This window comes from Trachypithecus francoisi, unplaced genomic scaffold (genome assembly GCF_009764315.1).
Source record: "Trachypithecus francoisi isolate TF-2019V2 unplaced genomic scaffold, Tfra_2.0 Lachesis_group0, whole genome shotgun sequence".
Taxonomy (NCBI): domain Eukaryota; kingdom Metazoa; phylum Chordata; class Mammalia; order Primates; family Cercopithecidae; genus Trachypithecus; species Trachypithecus francoisi.
Window position 1 is genome coordinate 93,648,880 of NW_022681453.1, and position 21,429 is coordinate 93,670,308.

Genomic DNA, 21,429 nt, shown 5'->3' on the forward strand with positions numbered 1-21,429 from the left:
CCAATAGCGGTGGAACACACATTCTTCTCAAGCTCACATGGAACATTTACCATGATAGAACAAATTCTGGGCCATAAAACACACCTAACCAATTTAAAAGAACAGAAATCTTAGAGTATGTTCTCAGACCACAGTTAAATTTAAAAAGATGTTAATAATAGGAAGATAGCTAGAAAATTACAAGGTATTTGGAAATTAAACACCTTACTTCTAAATAGGTCATGAGTCAAGGGATAAATTACAAGATAAATTAATAAGAGAACAAACTTGGTATAAAGCATATATAGAAACGTTCTATTATATTAGCTTTGAAATTATTCAGTAATTCTAAAATTATTTTTAAAATTAAAGTCTTTAAAAACAGATGTAGCCAAGGGACTGATAAAGTATATAAAGGATGGCAAAAAAAGATACTCACCTAATAAAAATAATGCCAAATGCAGGAAAAGGGAATAAATAGATGGGACATATAGAAAACAAATAGCTAGGTATGAATTGTAAACACACATATATCAATAATTATATTAAATGTAAATAATCTAAAGGCAGAAATTATCAGATTAGATTTAAAAAACAAAATTTCACCACATGCTGCATAAACTGTTAAGTAAATTAAGTTGAAAATAGAAATGTATCTAAAAAAATAATAGGAAAATACACAAAGCTAACAGTAATCCATAGAAAGCGATAGTGGAAGCGGCATATTAGTATAGAACAAATTAGACTTCAGAGAAAATAACTTTATCAGGGATAAAGAAAGTTGGTCCATAATGATAAAAGGGCCACTTCATCAAGATGATATAAAAATACTAAATATTTATGTATCTTATAATAGAGTTTCAAAATCAAGAACCAAAATGTTATAGAAATGCAAGGAGAAACAGACAAAATCAAATTATGTTTATATAATCTCACACATCTCTCTCAATAATTAATAAAATAAATATACAGAAACACCTATCAATATATTTCAAGGATTTGAATACATGTAAGATATTCTCTGACACAATACAAAGAAAGTAAAAATCAGTAAATATAGAAATCTAAAAAATCATCAAGTATTTGAAAAAGAATTACACATATTAACATAATAATTGATTGGTAAAGCTATATAAATAGTAATTAGAAATTAAATGAACCAAATGAAAATGAAAAGGTGACCTGTCAAACCCCGTAAGACATCTGAAACAATGTTTAAAAGAAATTTCATAGCAAAAATAGGCCTCTATTAGAAATAAAGGAAGGTCTTAAATCAATGACCTAAGCTTTCACCTAAAGAAACCAGAAAAAGAAAAGCAACTCAAATCCATATAAGCAGAAGGAGAGAGCTAGTGAAAAAAATATTAGAAAGTAGCACATTAAAATGAGAAAAAAATCAATGATATAAAAAACTTCTTTGAGTAGCAGCAATGAAATTAATGAAACACTAGGTAGATTAATTTCATAAAATAAAGAAGACATTTATAACATAATGGAAGACAGTATTACGTATCTTATAAGTAATATAGACATAAGAAGAATCATAAGGGATTATTATAAGTAACCTGTATCAATTAATTTGACAACTCAGATAGTATAAATAAATTTATTGCAAACAATGTGAACAGATTAACAAAGCTCACTCAGAAAACTTGAGAACCGGGATAGCTGTGTTAAGGCAGACTTTGTAAGAACCTGCATAGCCTTGTGTCTATCAAACGCATTGAACTTCTGGTTAAAAGCTTTCCCACAAAGAAAATTCTGACGTATATTGTTTCAGTTGTGAATTCTATGAAATATTTAAGGAAGAAATAATAAAAAATGAAACAAACTTTCTTCAAGAAAATTAAGAGGATAAATCTGTTCCTAATCTATTTTATGAAGTCAGCATTGCCAGAAAAGATATTGAAAGGAAAAGAAAACATCAAATCAAACACTATACCAATAACACTCATGATGAAAAAAGCAAATATCTTCAACCAGATACCAAACTGAATTCAGCAATACATACAAAGTATAATAATACATCATGATAAATCACATTTCATTTCAGTAAGGCTGGTTTAACATTTGCAAATCGGCCGGGCGCGGTGGCTCAAGCCTGTAATCCCAGCACTTTGGGAGGCCGAGACGGGCGGATCACGAGGTCAGGAGATCGAGACCATCCTGGCTAACACAGTGAAACCCCGTCTCTACTAAAATAATGCAAAAATCTAGCCGGGCGAGGTGGCGGGCGCCTGTAGTCCCAGCTACTCGGGAGGCTGAGGCAGGAGAATGGCGTAAACCCGGGAGGCGCAGCTTGCAGTGAGCTGAGATCCGGCCACTGCACTCCAGCCCGGGAGAGCGAGACTCCGTCTCAAAAAAAAAAAAAAAAAAAAAAAAAAAACATTTGCAAATCAATCTATATAATGTATCATATAAACAGAGTAAAAAAGTGTTAAAAAGTGTCTCAATAAAGGCTGAAAGTACACTTGATAATATTCAACAGCCATACATGACAAAATCCTCAGTGAACAATGAATAAACAAACACACTCATCCTTATGAAAATCACACACAAAAGACTTGGCATTTACATCACCATAAATGGTGAAAGACTGGTATTTCTTCTATGCTTAAGAACATTCTACAATATATAAAATGTGACATATATAGGAATAAATTTGGATAAGCATATGGAAGACATACATCTTGGAAAATAGAATTACTGCTGATAAAAAATTTAAAAGACCCATATTTATAGATGGGAAAACTATTATTAAGATGTCTATCATCTCAATAAGTTATCTATGTATTCCAGAAAACTTCAACCAATATACCAGCAGGCTCTTAGTTAAGATTAACAAGGGGATTCTAAAATTATACAAAAATGCAAAGAGTCTAATATAGTCAAAATAGCAATGAAATAGAGAAAAATAAGAGGACTTATACTACCTAATGTTAAGTCTTATTTTAAAGCTTATCGTAATGAAGAGAGCAAGCTATTGGCATAATAGTAAACATATTAAATACTTGGTATTTTATTCCGTAAACAAAATACAGAGTCCTTAAATTGACCCTTAACCTATATGGTCAGTTTGCCACAAATATGCAAAAACAATGCATTTACAAAAGAATGTCTTTTCACTAAGGAATGCTTAAAACAATTGGATACATAAACACTGAGTAAGCACCTTGACCCTTAAATAATATCACGTGCAAAAATTAGCTCAAAATGTATCACAAATCTAAATACAAGGACTAAATCGCTAAGAAGTATTAAAAATAATAGTGAAAATGTTGCTAATAATGGTTTTTGCAAAATTTCTTAAATACAGCACAAAATGTATGAACTATAATAGAAAAAAGCTCTAAATTAGATTAATTAAATTAAAAATATTTTCAAAGCATTTATTTGACAGTGGACTGATATTTATGATATATGAAAATTATTACAACTGATGTCAACAGAAGTCAAACGATGCAAATTTTAAAACAGAAAAACTATTTCAGCAGACATTTTACCAAACGATGTATACAAATGGCAAATAAGCATGGGAAACGAATGTTGAATATCTTTAATCATTAGGAGAATACAAATTAAAATTATAATGAAAGACTAGTACACACTCCCAAGAATGGCTAAAATTTATATATACACACAGAAACACACATATATATGCACACACATATTTGACATATATATACACAGATACATACACAAATATAAATTACAGGTTAAGATGTAGAGAAACTGGACCTTTTACATTGCTGGTTGACAAGTAAGATTGTGTGCTTTGGAAAGCACTTTTTTTCACTTTCGTAAAAAGTTAAAGATATGTTCACCATATAGCTGTTTATTCAATTTCTACACATTTACCAACGGAAAATGAATACACATGCCAACACAAAGACTTTGGCACAAATGTTCACGGTAGTTTTAATTTTAATAGCCCCAAACTACAAAGAATACTCATGCTCTATAGTATATTGACAAAAAAAAAGAACACTAAGCAATAAAACATGGAATCCCATATTGTTACATGAAATATCAGTGACTCTCTAAATAACTATCATGTGTGAAAAAGTACGTCTAAAACTACTACATATTTTTTGTTGTTTTCATATAAAATTCCGGAAAAAGCAACCTAATCTAAACAGACTAATGGTTGATTGAGAATGAAGAGAGTAAGGGAGAAAGGTTGAATTTCAAAGAAACATGAGAAAGCTTCTCAGAAGGACATATATATGTTTAATAGCTTATGTTTTGAGGGATTCACAAGTGTTCACACATTTTGAAATACAAGCAGTTTATATACATCCGTTATATGTCAATCAAATTGAAATGTAGAAATAAAGGCATTTTCAGTCATTGTGTGAGTATAAATTGCTACATTCTTTTGTAAAGCTATCTAGGAACCATAACAAAGGTTTTAAATAGTATTTTATATTTTTATATATTTTATTTTATTTTATTTTATTTTACTTTACTTTAGAGATGGATTCTAGCTCTGAACCCCAGGCTGGAGTAAGTGGCGCGATCTCGGCTCACTGCAAGCTCCGCCTCCTGGGTTCCCGCTATTCTCCTGCCTCAGCCTCCCGAGTAGCTGGGACTACAGGCGCCGCCACCTCACCCAGCTAATTTTTTTTGAATTTTTAGTAGAGATGGGGTTTCACCGCATTAGACAGGATGGTCTGAATCTCCTGACCTCGTGATCCACAGGCCTTGGCCTCCCAAAGTGCTGGGATTACAGGCGTGAGCCACCGTGCCTGGCTGTTTTAAATAACATTTATTCACTTTGACCATTATTTCAAAATCTACAAATTTAATGAAAAAGTAAATAATAAATGTCCATAAAAAAATAGAAAAGAGTGCTTTGTCTTGTTATCTGAAAGTATAGCCTGATTTACCATATACACATAATATGCAACATATCAATATTAATATGTTATATAATATACACCATAGTATATACACTATAATATTGTATATTATATATTCTAATACACACTATAATATATCAACATAGTATACATCATATTAATAGATATACAGACATATATATTTAATCAGAGTGGATTATAGCTGAAGACTCTCTGTGAAGTACATAACAAAAAAATATATATAGGAGACAAAAATAAAAATAATAGAGCAGTACCTGGTGTTGTCAAAGAAAAATTGCACCAGATAAAATTAAACAGGAAAGACGGGCTTTATTTAAGATTATCACAATAAAGGAGAGAATTAAACTCTGGTAAAACAAAGAGCAAGAGTTTTTAAGCATTCAGGTGAACTAGTAGAAAAGTACTAGTTTTATTATTTATTTAAAAATAAGCTTTACTTATTTGATAATTTATTCCAAATAAAGTAGATTTATTGTTTAAAAATCAATCAATGTGATTCACCACATTGTATCAATTGAAGTAAAGCAATCATACAACAAAAATCTAACATCCATTCAAGATATAAACTCTCATTAAATATGAATAAGAGATGTTCTGAACTTTATGAGGAATATTTACAAAAAAATCTGACAGCTAATATTATGTTTAATGGTAAGAGATGAGAATTTTTATCTTATTATCGAGAAAGAGTCAAAGATGTCCCCTCTCATCACTCCAAGTCGACATCGTATTAAAACCCCTAGCTAGTGCAATAAGAAAAATAAATAAAATATATGCAAATTGGAAGGAACAAAATAACACTACTTTTGATTGATTGTGTAGAGAAGACCAAATAAATTATAGACAAACAAATTTAGAAAACTCCTGCAATGAACAGGTAACTACAGCAAGGTTATATGAGATACAAGTTCAATATGCAAAAGTCAATTTGTTGTCTACATGCCAGCAATGAAAAATTTAAATCTAAAATTAAAAATGCAATACTATTTGTAATAGCACCAAAAAAAAAATACTTAGGTAAAAATCTATCAAAATGTAAATAGAGTTTGTAATGAAAAATGTCATAACGCTGATAAAATTAATCAATTAAATAAGATTTAAATAAATAAGTTATTCTGTGCTCATGGATTTAAATATTTAATATTTTTGTAATTCTTCCCAATTTGAATCCAGTGAAATCGAAATTCCAGCAAATCATTATATAGATATTGTTAAACTCTTCTAAAAATGCATATAAATATATATATGTAAATCAAAGGAGCTAGAATAGCCAAGAGGATATTAAAGAAAAACAAAATTGAGGATGTCACACTTTCAGATTTCAAGACTTACTGTTCTGAAGTACAGTAATGTGGACAGCATAGTATTGGTGACAGATTAGACACATAAATTAATGCAACATATCATAGAGCACAGAAATAGACTAAGACAAACATAGTTAATTTCTGACAAAGACACAAAGGCAATTCAGTGGAGCAAAGGGTAGTTTTTAACAAACGGTGGTGGAAAAATAAGCAAAACAGAGAGACTGCCCAGACATAGACCTTACTTTGACCAAACGTAACTCAAAATGCATCATAGAAGAAATTGTAGGATGCAAAATTATAAGCTTCTAGAAAACAACAGAGGAGAAAACCGTGTTGACCTTGGATTTGCTCCTGAGTGCAGTAAAATAACAAAAGCACAATGTGTGAAAAACTAAGATGGACTTTTTAAAAATTGAAATCTTCTGCTCTGGGAAAATATGATATGAAAGACAAGTTAAAACTGGAAGGTAATATTGCAAAACACATCTGATAAAGGACTTATATCCAAAATAGTCACAGGTTCTAAAGATTAGGAAAGAAATCCAAAATATAACTGGAACTTAAAAAAAAATCAACAGTAAGAAAACTAATTGAAAAGTGGGCCAAAATCTCAACAGACATCTCTCAGAAGATATTCAGATGGTATGTTAGCATATGAAAAAAAAAGTACCCAATGTCATTTCTCATTAGGAAATTGCAAATTAGAACATCAAAGTGATACCATTATACACACATTAAAATACCTAAAATCCCAACAACATAAATATGGATTGCTGGTGAAGGTGCAAAGAACAGAAACCTGCCATTCCTTGCTGGTGGGAATGCAAATGACACAAGTTCTTTGGAAGACAGTTTGGCAGTTTCTCATAAAGCTAAACATAGTCTTAGCATATAATCAAGTAATCCTGCTTTAAGATATTTACCTAATTTACTTGAAAAGTTATGCATGCACAAATAACTGTGAGAAGATGTTTATAGTGCATTTATACATAATTGCCCCAAAATTGGCAACCATCAACATGCCATTGAATTCAGGTGTGGTGTTGTGCACCTGTAGCTTGTAGTTCCAGCTACTTGGGAGGCTGAGGTGGGAGAACTGCTAGAGTTCAGGAATTGAAGGCTGCAGGAGGCTATTATTGCACCATTGCAGGTCAGCCTGGGCAACATGATGAGACCCCATTTCTGAAAAAATAAAAATACTTACATAAAAATATCATTCAATAGGTGGATGAATAAGCACACTGTGTACCTCTATAGAGTGAAATGCTATTCAGTGATAAAAGACTGTTCCATCAAGACACATAGAAACACAAATAAATCTTTCTCTTTTTTTTGTTGTTTGTTTGTTTGTTTGAGATAGAGTTTTCCTCTTGTTGCCCAGGCTGGAGTGCAATGGTGCAATCTTGGCTCACCACAACCTCCAACTCCTGGGTTCAAGCTATTCTCCTGCCTCAGCCTCCCGAGTAGCTGGGATTACAGGCATGCACCACCACACCCAGCTAATTTTGTATTTTTAGTAAAGATGGGGTTTCTCCATATTGGTCAGGCTGGTCTCAAACTCCCCACCTCGGGTGATCCGCCCGCCTCAGCCTCCCAAACTTCTGGTATTACAGATGTGAGCCACCGAGGCTGGCTGAAACACAAATAAATCTTAAATGCATAATGTTATGTAAAATTTGCCAGTCTGAAAATGGTACATATAATTTCATTTATATGACATTTACAACTCCCCACTCTTCAGTATGTGCTACATATACTGACTTCCTTTTTATAAAACAAAATGGAAATGGGATAAAATAAGTTATGTACAATGAAGAAAATTAACAAACTGTATCCCAGGAATGGGATCGAGTAACCATGAAGAATGATTAAGTAATGATGATAGTGTGTTTCCTGATATGATGCAATTAGAATGGCCCTTTATCTCTGTGGTCTTGTTTCAAAAGTCCATTATTATACCTAGTATAATAATGAAATTTATCTATTCCAGAACATTCTACAAAATGACTTAGCATTTATCAAAACCTTCAGGGTCATCAAAACAAGGTAAGTCTGAAAAACTGTCACAACCAAAAGTAGCCTTGGAAGACATTAAAACCAATTTTAATTTTATTTTATATATTATATGGGATGTAGGAACAACAAAATAGACACTGTATAAAAACAAGAAAATCTGAATAAAACATGGATTTTAATTAATAATATATTCAATCATTCATAAAAGGTGGTAAATACATCATATATTAAAAGATTTAATAGTAGATGATACTGGGTGTACAATTTATGGGAATTTTGTGTTATCACAATTTTCTGTAAATCTAAAATTTTTCTAAAATGAAAAGTTTATTTAAAAAACAAAAACATATAACTCCAAAAGGAATAAGCTATGATACTTCCTAAGTGAACTCCATGTTGAGGGCAATAAAAGTAATGTGCAAATTGTTTAACGAAAACCTGAAGATTTTTAAAATACATTTTATATATCTTACTACTGCTTTGAGTCCTAATCCCATAACGATTAACAATCCTTAACATTAGAGAATTTTCTGGGAACCATTTCTTTAGCAACAGTACCAAAGAATATGCTATAATGAAGAATGGTGAAATAAAAGATAATTATTTCTTACTTTTCAATTAACATAGGGTAAATTTTTTGGCAACATGGGATGTGATAAGTCTAAGTTAATTATTTAATCATTTTTCATGTCTATAATATCTATATCCAATATAGATATTAATGCCATGGTTGCAAATCCTTTTTTCTGCTAGCTGAAATATTTTTTCATAAAATCTGCTACTATATAGCTTTTATGCAAAATTTCCATTATATCTTGTTTTAGAAAAATGTAATTAAGGTACATAGCTTATTTACTCCTTGGATAAATATAAAAATCTATACAAAACCTTTTAAAATATTTATGTGAAATTGTATTACCTAATCCAAGTATTTTTCTATGTGTGACTCAAGTTTTATACTTCATTACTATTTTGCTCAAGCAAAATGAACGAACAGCTCAATCAAGCAAATTACTCTTCAGAATGATTAATACGAAAGATGAGTGCCTAAATACACACACACGTACACGAATGCACTCTCTCTCTCTCTTACACACACACACACAGAAACCCACAAGCAGAATCCTTAAACATAATTCTCTTTTAACTTATCTTTTGGAACTGACCTTCAATGATACCTGGCACAAATAGTAAATCGAAGTAAATTGTTTTATGATGTGTATGTTTATCCTGTCATCTAGAACCACTCTTTCAAGATTTTGCTCATATGAGACAATTTATAAGTAGGGCTTTTCCCATTTTTTTCTGTAAGTTCTGTCTTTTCTACCAGATTCCATTCTCCACTTGATGAATGAGGAATCCTTGAAAAAAAGTATAGCAGTAGGTGGTGTATCAGAGTCAGTGTGGGGACACTTGTTTCCTTGCCTGTTATGCCAGAACGTCTAAGAGGACCATATCTACGCCACTGTACTGAAGTTTTATGAGTCTGTGTAACAGTGGTACAAATTTGGGATTGATTGAACACATTTCAAAGTGGGAAAATAAAAACTTTATGTTAGAAAATAGTACAATAGAGCCATCATTCCTAGGTAACCCAAAGCAAGATGCGTTCTACATGGATCTGCAAGTAATTTTGCAGCATAAGGAGGACAAATAATGAAGAAAAAGGCAAAGACATACGTGCATGCAAATGTGTAATTTTTTTTACATATGCCATACTTCTGAGATTAGGAGGCAATTTCCTTGTTTGAATGTATTGATTATTTTACCTTTTGAATAGCCCAAGCCCTTTCAGCTGTCATTAGTGAGTTGAGTTTTTGTGGGATGACAGTGTATTATGTTTGAGAACTTATACGTAATCCTATGAAACCTAAAATTAGGCACTTAGATTTGAATTCTATCTCGTCTATTTACTATCAGCATAACCAGAGGAAATTTTCTGAAATTAACCATTTTCTCATATTTAAAGCTGAAATAAAAATAACTTATTCATAATGTCATTGCATTGATTTTCTGAATACAAAGAACTTAATGCATTGTTGAGCATAATAAACATATAAGAAATGGTAGGTACTCAATATTATTTTCTACTAGTAGACTCCCTCTTCAACAAAATAGTCAAGTGAGTCATGTCTATTGAGAATCTGTATTTACAATGATAGGGACATTCTTAGGTAGTATTGAGGTTTTGGAATACTTGATCTAAAGTATTATTTTACCATAACAAAGCCATATCATTGCCAGACAATAGGGATGCATAATGTTTGTGTCTATATTCTGAAGCCAGAGAAGTAAAGTTTCTGTCACATTCTTACATCAGAATAAAGTGATAGTAATTGAAGTTTGCTGAAATGGACATATTAACTTATTATTTATGACTAGAAAAAGTTGCAAGCACATAATTGACAAACAATTTATGTGGTCGTTATTTTAAAAGTGAAATACTGGCTGGGCGCAGTGGCTCACACTTGTAATCTCAGCTCTTTGAAATGCCAAGGCAGGTGGATCACCTGAGGTCAGGAGTTCAAGACCAGCCTGGCCAACGTGGTGAAACTCCACCTCTACTAAAAATACAAAAATTAGCTGGGCATGTTGGCGGGCACCTGTAATCCCAGCTACTCAGGAGGCTGAGGCACAAGAATCGCTTGAACCTGGGAAGCGGAGGTTGCAGTGAGCTGTGATCACGCCACTGTACTCCAGTCTGGGTGATAGAGTGAGACTCATTCTCAAAAAAAAAAAAAAGAAAAAAAGAAATACTATTAGGATGAAAGGATAAATTAATCACAGCCAGGAGTACAAGTTATTATTCAAGATTATTTGGCATCAAATCTTGCCTTGTCTATTTATCAAAAGGGCCATTTTTCTTAAAATCTCTTTATTTTAATAGATTGTGTTAAGTATCATCCAAAATTTTAAAATATAATTTTTGAGATGGTAAAATAGTCACATTTATTTTTGTTTCCAAGATGTGAAAATCAAGTGTGAGATGAATTATTTCCTAATGGCTTCCTCCATTGACCTTTTTGGTCAACATCCTATAGGAGCAATTGTTTTGTATGTTTCTGTTTTTATCTTACTTACACTGTATAACAAAGACCAAAGCTTCTTCTCATATGTACTTTCCTCACTTCAGATCTTAGTTATAGGAAATCATTTTGTTACTGTTTTATTGTCTCTTTCCTGTATAAAGACAGAGATTAGTAAATGTTTAACTGACAGTCCAAGAAAAAATGCCCTGATTTGTAGTGTTTGCTGATTTCTCTGGCAAAAATGCTCCCATCTGGCCAATTTCAAACTACCAATGTGTTGTTGCTGAACTAGGAGTTCAAAAAAGATGTGCAAAATTGAGTTGTGTAAACTATTGAAACCCAGCTCCAGCACATTTGTGTGTGTGTGTGTGTGTGTGTGTGTGTGTGTGTGTATCTTGGTATGCCAGGATTTGTTTTAGATAATGACGAGACAACAGACAAGAATATAAAATGTCTGGTTTTCTTGATATGTATAATTTAGGGGGAGATACAAACATTAAATTAGTAAATGCATTAATAAGCCCAAGAATTTCCAAAACACTAAGCAAGGAAAAAAATAATATAAAGTTGTGCTAGAGAGTGACTTGGATTTGATGGTCAGGAGAATTCAGATGGTTATGTCAGTAAATCTCTTTTTAAGAAAGGGGCATTTGAACTCAAACATATCTTATATCAAGGAAAAACTTTACAAAGTATTGGGAGCAGTATGCTCAAAACTGCCCTGAGGTAAGAACACGCTTGGTGTGCCTGAGGAGCAGAAATCAGCCCAATATGACAACTGGGAAATGAGCAAGGTGAGTTGTGAAAGACAAGGTCAGAGAGATGGGGTACATTATGCATAGCCCAGTTGTGTATGATACTACATCAGAATTTTAGTGTTAAAAGCCACAGTGTATGAGAACTGAACATTTGCCTCTAGAGGAACAGTTTTAGGCAGAGACTTCAAAAAAGTATGAGGATGTTTGTACTTGGCACTGAGAGAGAAAGCAAGTTAACATAGAAGACCTCCCTCTCAGTAACATTTTGACTTGGAAGCACTGCTACAGAAGCTTTCAGATTTTGATGAGCAGGCAAAAGTTGCATTTTACATATAAGATTAAAAATTACGACTTTTCCTATTGCTAAGGAAAAATTATACACTATTTCATGATAATGACTGTCAGTGACTTGCAATTGCCCACATGTTGAGATTTTCAATAACTTTTCTCACTATTTATTTTCTTGTATTAACATAATTATTCTCTTTTTATTCAAAATTAAAATGTAGAAAGTGAGAGTCAAGGAATTCTGGTGACTGGCCCATGTCTGATACAATTTTAATTCTTATCTTTTCTGTTTCTTTCCCATGTTAATTATTGCTTCTATAATTTTTATTTATTTCAGACATCCTAATTATTTTTTGAGTGTTATTCATCTCATTAAATATAAATTAATAAAATTTAACAAGCCATTATAGATTCTATTGTATTTAAAACTTTAAGTCCTAGCATAGTAGCTTTTCCTCATAATAATCTACTTCTATGTCCTATTAGCTCTGTGAATTTTGGATCTGTAAAGATCCATAAGTACTATTTAAATTATAAGAGTCTGTTCAAATATTAATAAGATCGCAGAGACTATTGAGTTATAAACTACATAATATATAATATGGTATAAAAACAGCAACTTTTTTTCCTCAATCCTCAGTTTGATGTAAGGTATTTTTAAAGAAGAATTATATTTCAGGTTAGAAGTAGCCTCCACTAAGAAACTTATTAATGTCACTTTGATAGCTCTGTTCTATGCTTTAATATTTCAATGAGATAACATATAATTAAGTTTTCTTAACTGTCTTTTAAAGATACAGAGAGCTCAAAAACTTAATGCATTAATGGAAATAATTTAAGAATTATGGAGGAATAAACCAGAAAAAACTTAAATGGGAATGATATTAAGTTACTTAATTTATAATACTCCATAGAGTTTACAACATTGATATTGTCAATTTATTAGGTACCTATATTTAGTCTGAACTAAATATAGATGAAATGAATAATTCAGTAGCATAAAAACATTTATTACCACCAGAAGAAGAAGGACTTTTTGACTCTCCACTGCTGCCCAGGCCTACATACAACAACTCCTTCTTAGCTCTCCTTACCTTTGGGAGATGGAGTTCGTAGTCTGATTGGTCAGAGTTAAGGTCATCTCATAGCTCTACATTAAATGGTACTTTGATTTCCATTCAGAGATTCTCCCTTATGTGTAGATTTCCTTTGAAAACGCTCTAGGAAAGTGTTATAAATTATAAGCTAAATGTAGCTATCCTTAGACCCCTGACCTTCATTGCATTATAATAGCACAAAAAGAAACCCAGGTCTCTTTGAATTTGTTATACCCCATAATGACAGTGTTCAGGGGGATAGTTATAAAGATGGAGGACAGTTTACTCACCATCAAGAAGTTCATAGTCTAACATAGGAGACACTCATATAAATAATGAAATCGTCCTCCATAGGGACAAAAATATACGGAAGCATATTTGATTCTGATTTGGTGTACAAAGCAGGAAAATTTTTCATGGAATGTGATATTTGACTTTGACCCTGGAGGGCAAATTAACTTATTTCCAGATGTGGAATAAGAAAACACATAGTAGGATATTAGGAGCAAGCTTGAGTAAATGTTTGAATGTCCATGACTGAAATAATCAGAGATAGTTAATATAAGGGTTGGGACAAGAAGTAAAGATGAAATTTTTAAAAAATGCTTTCTATAAGTAAGAAACAAGACTGGGATAATCATAATGTCTTTGAATTGAGAGGGAAGAGTGAGGTGAAGAAATTCAAGTGTCTCTTTGTGGAGAGAGATCATGTTGGGCCTCAAATGGGAAACATATTTGGAAGGTGAGTTATGAGAAACTTTTAGAGATTGGTTTGAGGAATCAATATAAATGTAAGTAGAGAAGTATAGGGGACAATCGACATGAATATATGTTGCTCAGAGTAGAAGGTAGGTTTTAAGATATGACTTTGAAAGTCATCATGGTATAGAAAATACCATGTAAGCTGAGAAAAATATATACAGACAATAAGCCTCCAACAATCTATCCAGTGAATTGTGGTTTAAAATTTTCCTTCATTTCTGCAAAAGATATGAATGTTGAATTGAAAGATGGATAATGAAGAGTGGGACGGTTGTTGATAAAGCCTTCAGAGACATGCTGGATGCTTCTTTCTGAGATTCAAATGACCAGAGTCAGGCAGATACACAGGGAGGGACACGAAATAGAAGCTTTAATGAAAATATCCGGTGAAAACAAACGAGACCAAAGTATAAAATACTTTACTGAATACAATTTCTGGAGAGAAAATGAAATATCCACATTAGGATGGTTGTTACAAAGTATAGCCATTGAACAATTGCTAAATTGTATCAGGCTATCTTCAGCAAAATACACTGGGGTTTTCGTTAAAATGTATGTTTCTTGTCTCCAACCCCTCCCAATGATTGACTCCTATGAGTAAAAGATTGAATATGCACTTTTTAATGAGCTGAGATTTGTATGTGATTTTTATGGAGATGAAGACTTGAGAATCTCTGATATAAAAGTAAACTTCTCTTATTTTCGGTTTGTTTTTCCTCCTGAATCTTTTATAACGCAATAATTAGTAAGTATAAATCTAGGAAGGCCATATTCTCTGTAAAATGAGACTATGCTAACCAATCATGACATACAATTAATAGACAAAGGTCAACATTAGGACATACAAAAGGGGAGCCTTGCAAAGCAGTTTATGTGAAGGGCTAGTTGAGCTGACTTTGTATAAACTATGAAAAAGAACAAGGCACAATGCAAACTAATCTGGTTGTAGTTTGAAGGTGGATTGGTGTGTTGACAGTAGGAAAAGAAGAAGAAAGAGAAAAGTGTTGGACAGAGTGTGCCCTAAAACTTCTCAAGGAAAATAGAAAAAAAGAAAATACACTTTTATCAAAGCTCAAGAGTAAGAACAAGAAATGTTGGAATAAACATACTGCAAGTAAAAAAATTAACAACAGAAGATCCAGAAAGAGGAAAAGAATTACTGAGAAAGCTTCTTATATACAAGAATTAAGAGGGAACACAGCTCATGCATCATCAAATTGTTATTCATTTAGGAAGGAAGTAAAGAGACCTGGAGAATAATTCACTCTAATGTTGGGTGTGGAATGTTGTAAAAGTTATATCACTATAAGAAATATCATAGCAAATTAGGCCATTGAAAATGTGGCCTAAATGTCAAAAATATAATAAATGATATAACGATGTTTTGCTTCAGCAACTAACAAAATGCACGTTACGCAGAATAGTCATTTTATACAGGTGAAAATATGCTGAGGGCTTGCTACCCAGTCAGATGAGTTATTGAGATATGACTGGTTTGCAATAAATTACTTTGATAGGGAAATGCCTTGGTATTTAGGGGGCAAGCAATTAATCCTATACAAGTAGGAAGGCTATATTTTAAAGAACAGTGAGTAGGGAAATGACACAGTTCCCAGAGCTACATTCTAGAACTTGAACGCATTTCTACCGAGCTCCTGCTTTAACCCATCCACAAATATTTGAAAATATTTTTCCTTTTCCAATACAATTCAGATTATAACACTATCAAAGCTGGACTACTAGACATACAAACTGCTCAGCAGCAGTCCTTGCAGAAGAAATAGAAATTCACAGATGTAGACATTGATTATCTTTTTGTGTGCTTTTGGTCATTATGCAATTTGTAGTGTGTGTGATATACAATAATATATATAATATAATATAATACAATACAATACAATACAATACAGTCACAGTTCAAATCATTGTACCTGTGAGCAGCAACCAGACTGCTTTACAAAATGGACAGGACATATATGAAATTAATGGTTGACTTCAGTTTAAAAGATTAGTAACGTAGAGAAATTTTCAAACTTGATGTCTGCTCTGCCTTACTGTCCACGAAGATGTTTGAAATTGGTGAGTGTATGCAACTGACAACGATAAGAATCCATTTTACATAATAAAAGATTTGAAGTTGTTGCATTATAAGCATATATTATATGCATAATCAAACAATTATTCTATTTAATACATAATAATTGAGGATTATGAGAGAGAACAATTCTGAAAAATTTACTTGTTGGACACCAGTTTAAAACAATTGCACTCTTTTGAAAAAGCCAGTTGAGAACTATAATGAAGATTTTACTTAATCTTCCAATGATCACAAATGCAGTATCCTGGTCTTCATAGGAACAGGAAATCATTCTGATATATAGCTTACTTATAATCAAATCAAAACATAGAACAATATGCATGGTTAGACACAAAACGTAGGGATTTGTTCTTAGAGCCATTCAAGAATTGCTGTTATGTTTTGATTATCTCAATCTGCCCCCAGGTATTGCAAATGTATCTTAAACTCATTCCCTAAAGTAAAAAGCTAATTCAGTTTATTATTATGTATATAATTATATACATTAATTATGTAAATATTTAAATAAGGAATATTTTATGTTTGAAAGAAAAATAAGCTGGGATACTCATTATGTACTTACATTAAAATTTAGATTTTAAAATTCAGGCACTTACTACTTCATTTAACTCACTTCATTAGACTAGGAATATAATTGTGAAAGAAGGAATGTTTTATTTATGTTTTATTATTTTTGTAGTACTTCACCATAGCTGTTATGAGGATATTGTGAAAAATATCTATAAAACACACACTGAGTGATATTTACATTTATTATATAATTAAATAATGCTTTTCAGTAAACCTTGTATTATAAAATATTTTTGATTATGTTTTATAAAAATGTAGGAAATGCTTTTCTTGACTATATTTGAAGGGGAATTAAGTTCATGTTCATTTTTGATTACAGAACAATAATCCTTTAAAAAAAAATGAACACACACAAAACACACAACCAAAAGTAAAACCTTGAAATGTACTTTCTATTTGATTTAAGCCCATCAGGAGAAAGTAAAATACTTTTTCTTTTATTCCACAAGGCATATAATCCCAAGCCTTGATGGTAAAATCAGATACTTTGTGTTTCTCTGGGAAAAAGTGAGTAAAATAAAATCAATCTATCAATTCAACATTATTTTAGAAATACAATAATATATAAACAATATAACCAGCAAATCCAGAACTTCTAAAGTGAGTATAAAATGTATATTTGAAAGTGTAAAAAAGGAAAGATGAAATGCGATAAGTTAATTTTGTCAAAAACTTTGAAAAGTTGATTTTATAATAGTAATGGATTATAAATTCAATAGTAAAATTACTTTATCTATCTATCTATCTATCATCTATCTATCTATCTGTATTACTGTGAATGGGATATAGTATGCAAACATATTTGACCTTTAAAAAGATATTTTGATATTTTATCTATGCAAAACAAAACAAAAATATTGCCATAGAAGTAAATGATTGTCTTAGCATTGTTTTTTTTTTTTTTTCATTTATATAATGAACTGTTCAATTTATGTCCTGTGTTAACTCTAGCAGAAAATGCTTTGGCAAGCTTTGGCAAGATGTATTTGATGGTGTAGTTTGCAGGACAGTAATTTATGTGAAATACAAATGAGAAAAGTGGCTTTATTTCAGGTGGAATAATGAGTAAAAGTTGCTACTGCAGAAGTCATATAGACTACATACACACACACACACACACACACACACATATATATGCCATCAAGAGATGCTCTATTGGCTTAGAATAAATTTCTATCTATTTAACCAGCCATAGAAGACATTTCATAAGTGACCCCTGCCAAAATCTGATGAGCTAATTTATTACTATATTTATGAAAACACGCATGCCCATAAATATATAGATTCCTATATTTATAGTCCCAAGTGCATATTCTCACAATTGCTAATCTTTACACATATCCTTCCCATCCCTGCATTGTTCATCAAATGTCTCTTTTAAGCTTTAAGACTCTTCTTTAAAGTCATTTTTAAAAAATGTTGCCTTTGATTACAGTTTAACAGCCCTTTTTTAAAAATAATTTCCTATTCATATCTCTGTTGAGGTGTTATTACATCATTTTGCGATTAATTTAATTTGATCTCACTTTTCAACAAAACAGGAATAGTGTTACATATATCTCACTTTGTATCTTAGGGAAAGGAACAGAAGCTATATGTACTCCAAAATATGTGAACAATAAAAATATATATTTATTAAGCACCACCTTTACTCCTTGCAATGTTTATAAGGCTGTTGATTATCACTGTAATTTTATAGATGGAGAAAATATTTATTCAGGGTCACATCAATAACTGGAATTCCTGGGATTTGGACTTAATTTTTTGATAATTTACTAGTTCTTTTTATTTTATATCACACTGATAAATTAATCTAACTGGGGAGTTCCAAGATGGCTTAATAGGATAAATTAATCTAACTGAATAATATTTTGCAACTTATTTTTCTTTTTATTTTATTCATTATGCTAGTGCTTCATATGAAAATAGGCTTTTGAAGGCAGTAGTAGGGAGGTAACTCTTCCATATTTTTCTAAACTATATACTATTCATAAAATTACGGTACATCATAGTTAAGGCAAAACCATGGTCATGGTTAGAGGCAGTAAATCAAGGCTGATCCACTTATCTATCTTTGATTTATGATGGATGAGCTCTTTTTCCATGGATGTTTGAGCAAAGTTGTTTCATTCACCCACAGATGATTTATTTTGGGTGATCTACTTGTCCAATGAAGATTTATTACAGAGGATCCACTATCCACTGTGATTAAATATGTGCAATTGGCTTGTCCAGAAGTAAACAAGAAAAAGGGAGACACACACGTACATTATATCCCATCCTAAATCACTGAAGCTAAGTACAAAGCAGAAAAATAAATCATAGCTCAAGAAATTACAGATGGCCCCTTTGTGATTATATATTTTTAACTTATTGTATTACTCTGTGTCAATATAGGATTATACCATTAGAAATATATTTTTGTGAATATAGGTGGACTAAGTTATTACTTTGAACAAAATCTTGAACAGATGCTATTCTAATTTATATAGTTCTGAAAATTTTAAATTAATTTTATAATTTCTGATTAGGAATCATCTGAGTCAATTCTGTTCAGTATGTGAACTAATGAACAGTTTCATAAACATGTATTAAAGCTTAGAGAACTATTACATTTTTATTGTGTCTATTTTTCTAAATAAATCAAACAATTTAAAGTGTTAATATATATTTTATCTTTCCAAAAACAGCTCACCTGTATTCACATATTTTTCTCCAATATACATAATTATCATAATTATTCATTTACTCCTGTAAACATTTATCCAATTATTAAAAGGGTCATAATCTCCCCTAAATGTTGAAGCTCATTTAAAATCTCTTTTTGTCTCTTTAATAAGATAATCCGATTCTGAATTATGCCTCAAAAACTAGACCCTTAAAGCTGAGGCAGAATCACTGATAACCATCAAGGTTGAGGCAAAAGTTTATCATTCATTCACTCATTAGAAAAGGTCAATAATTGGACTTCGCTACCTTTTCAAAAATAATTTCGTATGGGACGGAATCAAAATATTCTTTAAAAATCTGTACAGATTGTCACTATTCTTTCCCTTTGTCTGTCTGATCTCTTTATCAAATAAGGATATTAACTGAGGTTAGTACAATTTCTCTTCAGAGAAATAAAAACCTCCAGTTTTTTATATTTGCCTAGATGGCTGCAATTTTATTCATGTCTTATTCTAATTTACTTGCAATGCTCCATGTTATGGTAATCTATCTGTATTTTTTTTTTTTTTTTTTTGACACGGAGTTTTACTCTTGTCACCCAGGTTGAAATGCAACGGCACGATCTCGGCTCACCGCAACCTCCGCCTCCTGTGTTCAAGCGATTCTCCTGCCTCAGCCTCCAGAGTGGCTGGGATTACAGGCGCCGCCACCACGCCTGCATAATTTTGTATTTTTAGTAGAGACAGGCTTTACTCATGTTGGTCAGGCTGGTCTCTAACTCGCGACTTCAGGTGATCTGCCCGCCTCAGCTTCCGAAAGTCTTGGGATTACAGGCGTGAGCCACCACGCCCGGCCCGCTATCTGTAATATTTATGTCTATGTATATATTGATGTATATATCTTATTGGAATCTATATCCACGTATGTAGCTATCCTTTATTTTGTTTTGTTTTATTTTATTTTATTTATTTTATTTTGAGATGGAGTCTCACTCTATTGCCCAGGCTGGAGAGCAGTGGTGCCATTTCAGCTCACTGCAACCTCTGCCTCCCGGATTCAAGCAATTCTCCTCCCTCAGTCTCCCAAGTACCACGGATTACAGGCACCCGTGGCTGCACCCGCCTAATTTTTGTATTTTTAGAAGAGATGGGGTTTCGCCATGTCAACTAGGCTTGTCTCCAACTCCTGACCTCAAGTGATCTGCCCACCTCAGCCTCCCAAAGTGCTGGGATTACAGGCGTGAGCCACAACGCCCGGCTCATTTTCTATTTCAATCAGAAATGCATCAAAGTTCCCACGGCCCCACATCCTGACTAACATTTGGAGTTTTCAGTTTTCTGGATTTCAGTCATTTTAATGGGAATGTAGTAGTTGTTTTAATTTTCAATTCTCTACTGGCACATGGTGTTTTCTACCCTTTCATATGTTGATTTGTCATTTGACAATCTTCATTGGTGAGATACTTGTTCAGATCATTTGCCAGTTTTTCATTGTGTTTAATTTCTTACTGTTGAGTTTTAAGAATTTTTTGTATATTTTAGATAACAGTCTATTATCAGATATGTGTTTTACACATATTTTCTTTTTGTCTTTGCCTTCTACTTTCAGTCTGAGCAGTGTCCTTGACAGAAAAAAAGTTTTTAAATTGTAATAAAGTTCACTTTATACAATTTTTATTGTGTAAATTACGGTTTTGGTGTTGTAGCTAAAATGCCATAACTGAACTCAATATGATCTAGATTTTCTCTTATGCCATGTTATGAAAATTTTATATTTTGTGTTTCACATTTAAGTCTATGTAAAATGTATAAAGTTTGTGTCTATATTCATTTTTATGTGAATATTCACTTGTTCCAGCATCAATTGGCAAGAAGACTATACTTTCTCCATTGTCATTGCATTGGATTCTTTGTCACATCAGTTGACTATATTTTTGTGTCTATTTTTGAGCTGTGTATACTGCTCCATGGAC